This window comes from Drosophila mojavensis, unplaced genomic scaffold, assembly GCF_018153725.1.
Source record: "Drosophila mojavensis isolate 15081-1352.22 unplaced genomic scaffold, ASM1815372v1 contig_136, whole genome shotgun sequence".
NCBI lineage: Eukaryota > Metazoa > Arthropoda > Insecta > Diptera > Drosophilidae > Drosophila > Drosophila mojavensis.
Genome location: NW_025318667.1, coordinates 16,377,322 through 16,383,442, shown reverse-complemented (window position 1 = coordinate 16,383,442; position 6,121 = coordinate 16,377,322).

The following is a 6,121-nucleotide window of genomic DNA, read 5'->3' as shown; positions in this document are numbered from 1 at the left end:
ACATGCCCTCTGCCGCTGTGGCGTCAACAGCAAAAGGTCGTTAAATGAGGTGAAAGCATCTTTGGCTCCATTGATCTGCCTCGCACTGTTCTATGGCCATTCGTGCGACTCAAATTTGTGCACTTGACTTATTGATTTGCCGTCAATTGTTACGAAATTTGATTATCAGTTTTTTGGGCTGGACCAAAATTTAAATATTGTGGCTTCGCTTGGCAAATTGTGCTGCCACACAACCAGCCCTTGCCACAGCACGCACCCAACACACACACATTCGTGCTCCTGTGTAGAGAAGCAGGAACACAGAAAGAGAGAGAGAGAGAGAGAAAACAAAAACGCGCGAACACGAGAACATTAAATAAACAATTCGAAAATAAACGTAACAACAAAACAAATTGAAAATGTGAACCGCATGGAAGTCGAGAGTCGCAGAGCGTACATTGCCTCGCCGTATCTGTGCCCCCAAGTCTCTGAGTATCTAAGTGTATCTGTATCTTTGCGTATCTCACTTGGCAACAAGTTGAATGGCACACGGGCCCATGCCCATGCCTATGCCCATGCCCATGCCACAAGCACACGCCAAACAATCCCAGCCCAGTGCAGCCCCCAGTGGCCCATGCCACTCCTGGCAATGCGGCAGCCTATATACAAATTTATATAAATATATATATTATACATATATATATATATATATATATATATATATTTATCTACATTGCAAACGGACTGAGTACTGACCGATCGAATGCTTGAGTTGTCGATAAATAGCGCAGACTCGTGTTCAGGTCGGCAAATGTGCTTTGATGTGCGTACGAGCATTTCAATAATGTGTGTTTAATTTACCATGTGCCAAGGCGGCAATGGCAATTTCGATCTATTTGAACTTGTAGCATCAGCGAGTGAGTGAAACAGTTTAGCACTCTGAAAGCTGCGCGATATCATAGCACATTCCTTGCCCAGGTGCAAGTGCTGCTCAATTATTAATATTTAATCAAATATGGCTTTAGTCTATATAATACTTACAATTAGTTTGCATAGATCTAAAGAGACCTAAAGCAAAAATATAATACAATAAAAATTAAATTAATTTGTTGTTTTTAATTTAAAAAAAATTATTTTGAAAATATTCTTTTCTTTTTCCTTTTTCCTGATTTACGTTGAAATCATGATGTTATAACAATTCTTTTTATACCTCTCTCTTACTCTTTCTTTATATCACTCTCTCTTTCTCTCTCTCTCTTGCTCCTTCTTTATTTCACTCTCTCTTTCTCTCTCTCTCTCTTACTCTTTCTTTATTTCACTCTCTCTTTCTCTCTCTCTTATTCTTTCTTTATTTCACTTTCTCTTACTCTTTCTTTATTTCACTCTCTCTCTGTCTCTCTCTTACTCTTTCTTTATTTCACTCTCTCTCTGTCTCTTTCTTACTCTTTCCTTATTTCACTCTCTCTCTCTCTCTCTCTTATTCTTTCTTTATTTCACTCTCTCTTACTCTTTCTTTATTTCACTCTCTCTCTCTCTCTCTCTCGCTCTCTTTCTGTTTCTGCCTTTCTCTCCCTATATATCGCCCACTCTGTCTGTTGTCTATCGTTCTTTCTCTTTGTTTCTCTCTATCTCTCATTCTCTCTGTTGTCTATCGTTCTTTCTCTCTCTCTCTCAACTTCTCTCTGAAATATATATGTGCGTCTGTCTGCGTATATAAACGACATGTAATCGCAATCATGATATGATAGGGACTGTTGTAAATATTCCAAAGCGAAGTGATATGCCATAAATTAATGTCGAGATTAAAGTTAATCAACGTTTGTCAAGGATTTGCTTATCGTCTGTCCCTCACAGTTGAGACTCAGATTGTCTGTTGATCATAGAATTGAAATGTGAATTACATCAACTCTTAGACAACCTCAAATCAAGTCCAGAAAAACAAATTCAGCATACAAATTGAAAGTAAAGTTGATTAAAGAAAAGATTCCATCGAACAGTTAACTGCAGCTATTTGGGGGCGTGGCGCCTATACCTCCTCCGCCTCTATGCTCATCAGTGAATATTTCGTGCGTTAATCGGATAATACGTATATTTAATATTATTACCGTTGCCGGTGCTTGTCCATTTGACCTGAGGGCTTCTCATTCTCTTGACTGATTGCCGCCGCCGCCCCCTTTGACGCTGTGATTGATGTGAATTCGTTTATGATGCGACGCTCTTAGCCGTATGTGTGCGCGCTCTCTCTCTCTCTCTCTCTCTATCTCTCTCCCTCTCAGTGGGTCTCCACGCTGGTTCGATTAAAACAATCAATTTAATTGTTATCACAAGTATAGAGCAGAGAATACACAGCACAGAACAGAACAAATAAGAAGAATATCTACGTGTAGTAAATAAAGCTGGCATGCGGCGTTGCCTTCCTTTTGTTTATTTACCCATTGAATAACGAGTCGATTGACATAAAAGACATCAAGCGAGCGAGTTTCTATCAAGCGAATAAAGGCAAGTCAATGGGAATGAATGCATGTGTAAATTTTTAATAATTTTTAAATATTTATTTATTATTTATATAGAGATATATAATGCCTATATATATGAATATATATTATCAAATATGTATTCACTTTTTATTCATCCATTTGACAAATTGCAATATTTTACAATTGTAATTCATCAGCCCTGGTGTAATCACTAATCGATTGTTATCGATTTAAATTATCGTCAATAACCATTTTCAGTTCGAACTGCATATCAATCGACAAATAGTAGTTCGTATAGATAAGATAAATAGATCCATGTACATAGAGCTATATATGAATATCTGTATATAGTTATGTATGTGTGTAAGCCATATGTAAGTCAATCGTTTGACACACTTCAGCTGTTTTGAGCTCTATAACCGGTTGCCAGTAACACGGGAGGAGTATTGTGTATAAAGTTTGACGCAATTTTACAGTGACAATGGGACAATTATAGCCCAGCGTAACTGAGCGAGTTTTTAGTTGTCGTTCGCTGGTAATTACACGTGTTTTAATTCACAAGCTGTCATTGTTGTTGCTGTTGGCATTGTTGCTATTGTTGTTAAATTGTATCGCAATTTGATAAAGCACAAAGTAATCAACACGACAGCAATAAATGGAGGGGCGTTGATCGGTCACAAAAAAAAAAAAAAAAAAAAATGATTATAAATACATGTTTTTTAGCATTTCTCATTGTAGCAACACGAACTTTGAGTCATTCACAAATTATTTGTGACAATTTCAGATATACTGCGAGTCATAAACCATCCAAAGTATCATAAATATACCTATGACAGGGTAGACGTAATTTGGGTTAACTTGAATCTGAACTAAGTCTTATGTTAACTAACAAATTGTCGCGATATCCTCAAGGACACGAAATGCAATCCAATCTTAATTTACCATATTCTATTGACATCTATATCGAACTATGGTCACATATATGATATGATATGCTATTCTACAGTTAAGTGGAAGTCTGAGTCACAGCTTGAGTTTGCTATAGAGCATCGAAAACTTTGGATTATTTTGAGAAAATCGATTGAAATCAATAACAAACTTTCGTTCTTTTTGACTTGTATTCACATGGACTTATGCATATAGATATGTTTTGTAACTCTAGTCTATTTCCATGAAACTTATTAAAACCTATAGCTGTATCTAGTTCTTGACATGCATTTAGATGTCGATATAAAAGCTCCTATGTAAATAATCGATAACCCAAATGGACTGTATATCGTAGGTATGCCATATCATCGTATAATATCCAGGAAATCGCTTATAATCTATAGCAAGTCTTACTTTTTGGACATGTATAGGTCTATTTATTTTAGTATATCTAGTCTAATCTAGTTTTAGTCGAATACCCTTCCTTTTCAATGCATTTCTTCTTCAAAGGTTTCAGGGCATCTCCCAGTCGCCTGCTCAACATTCGCTTGTCAGTTTCTGGATAACTTTTCAATTATTGCAAAGTTCAAGTCACAAATACATACGCTATGTTAATTGCAATTACTGTGTCTCTTTCACCTGTGCAGGTGGAAAGGTGCGACTAGGCGTGTTACACTTTTCAACTTCGAGCGCCGTTTGAACGGTCAATGACTCGCACACACAGTTATGATTTATTTGAGGGTTAGCTAAGCGCGAATACATTAGAGAGACAGCGTGACACGCCCACCGGGAGGCTGGCTAAAATGTGTGTAAATAACATTTATGTGGAGACAAAAGTTGTCATTTGTCGCTTTCTCTGTGAACAGCATGTCCCTTGCATAACCACACAAAGTCGTCTATTGATGGGTGTTTACTGTATTTGAGACGTTCATCAAATGATCTGCATAACTGTTCATCTAGATTGTGGCCAGCGCATTATGCAGTCGGTTACGCCCGACTGCGCTGTTCTGACTCGAATTTCTTTTGTTTTTATTTTGTTGTTTATTTATTTTTATGATGACCATTGTAATTAAAGCCTTAAAGCTTTTGGGGCTTTTTATTGTAAAAAGCACTTAACTAACTGTACATTGAGGGCCATAGAGTTACATAGTATTATGTGTCCGAGTTTCGACGACCAGGCCGGGCCTGAACTTGTGTGATAATAAAGAGAAGAGGCAACAACAACAAAACAATACAACTACCGGGAGATGCTCAACTGCTTAAGACCAAAATTAAAGCAAAACTGCGGGTTAATACCCTTTGCTCTGCCAGTTAGCCAGTTAAAACTTCGGACTTTTGCTTAACTGTAAAGAAATCTTAAATGGGAAATATTACAACGTTTGCCCACACACAATTAAAAGCGAAAAATGTGTACAAAGAACATAATAAAGTGTCTGAAGCTCTCTTTGACCTGATGTAGTGTCACACACATCTGTGTGCTCCAACAAAAATTTGTGTGAAAAACTTCTTTTGGCTAATGATGTCATCTCCTAAAAACGTCTTTCTATGCACTTCTCATGGGTGCGAGCCCAGAAAGAATTTACTACTTATATTTGTAAATTCTGTATATAATATGCAAAATAGAATATACATACTAATAAATGAGAAATAAAATTGGCCTATTTTAGCTAAGATCTCAACTAAGATTTGTCAAAGAATGTTCAGCGCATAAATGAATTTTATTAGATGATTAATAATTAATAATGTAAACGTCTTTCCATGCAATTCTCATGGCTTCAATTAAAATTTATCAAAGAATGTTAACAAATATGTTCTGATTTTATATATCTATATGTCTGATGGATCGATTGTATATCACGGTTATGAATTACATATATTACCTGATTAATAATTTATAATGTAGACGAACAATTTATTGATTTAGTATATCTGTATATTTGAGGGATCGTTTATAACTTTAATGAATAACAATAATGAATTAACAATTATTCATTATCAATTACTTTTATATTTATAAATAATTAATTAATTATATTATGTAACTGATAATGTCAGCGCCTTTCTATGCAATTCTCATGGGTTCCACTCAGATTTGTGCAAGATCGTCAAGAAACCATTTGCTGATCTTACATACATCTGATAAATCGTATATCCTATTAATGAATTATGAACCTTGTGAATTGATTATTAATATGCAAATTTTGTTCTTAATCTTTTAGGTCGCAGCCATAATCGAATCGATGCAATAGGAAAGTTACAACTCAATTGCCATGCGCTTGTCAGGCATTACAATGGGCGTCCTGACGCCTCAGAGCCACAGACAACAGCAAGTTGTCCACTCTCTGGCTCGCTGCTGAGCTGAACGTATTTAGCAGCAAATGAAGGTGCAGCACGTAGCTAGTGAAGCCGCCAACCAGTAGCAGGTTGGCCAACAAGCGACACAAGCCGCCAGCAGCAGCAGCAACAACACCTTCAGCTCTCTAGCAACTCCTCCTGATAAAGAGCAGCCCCAGCCGGCAGCAGCGAGAGAGGCGCAAAAAATAAAAAATAAAAAAAATAATAACAACTTTGCAGCTTTAACCGAAAATGTTACAAAACTCGAATGCAACAGCCGCAGCAGCAGCAGCGGCAGCAGCGACGCCCAGCACAGCAGCCGCTGCGGCAGCGGCAGCGGCAGCGAACAATGCAGCGATAGCCGCGTCATCGATACAGCCAAAGCTGGTTGTCATACGAAGGCG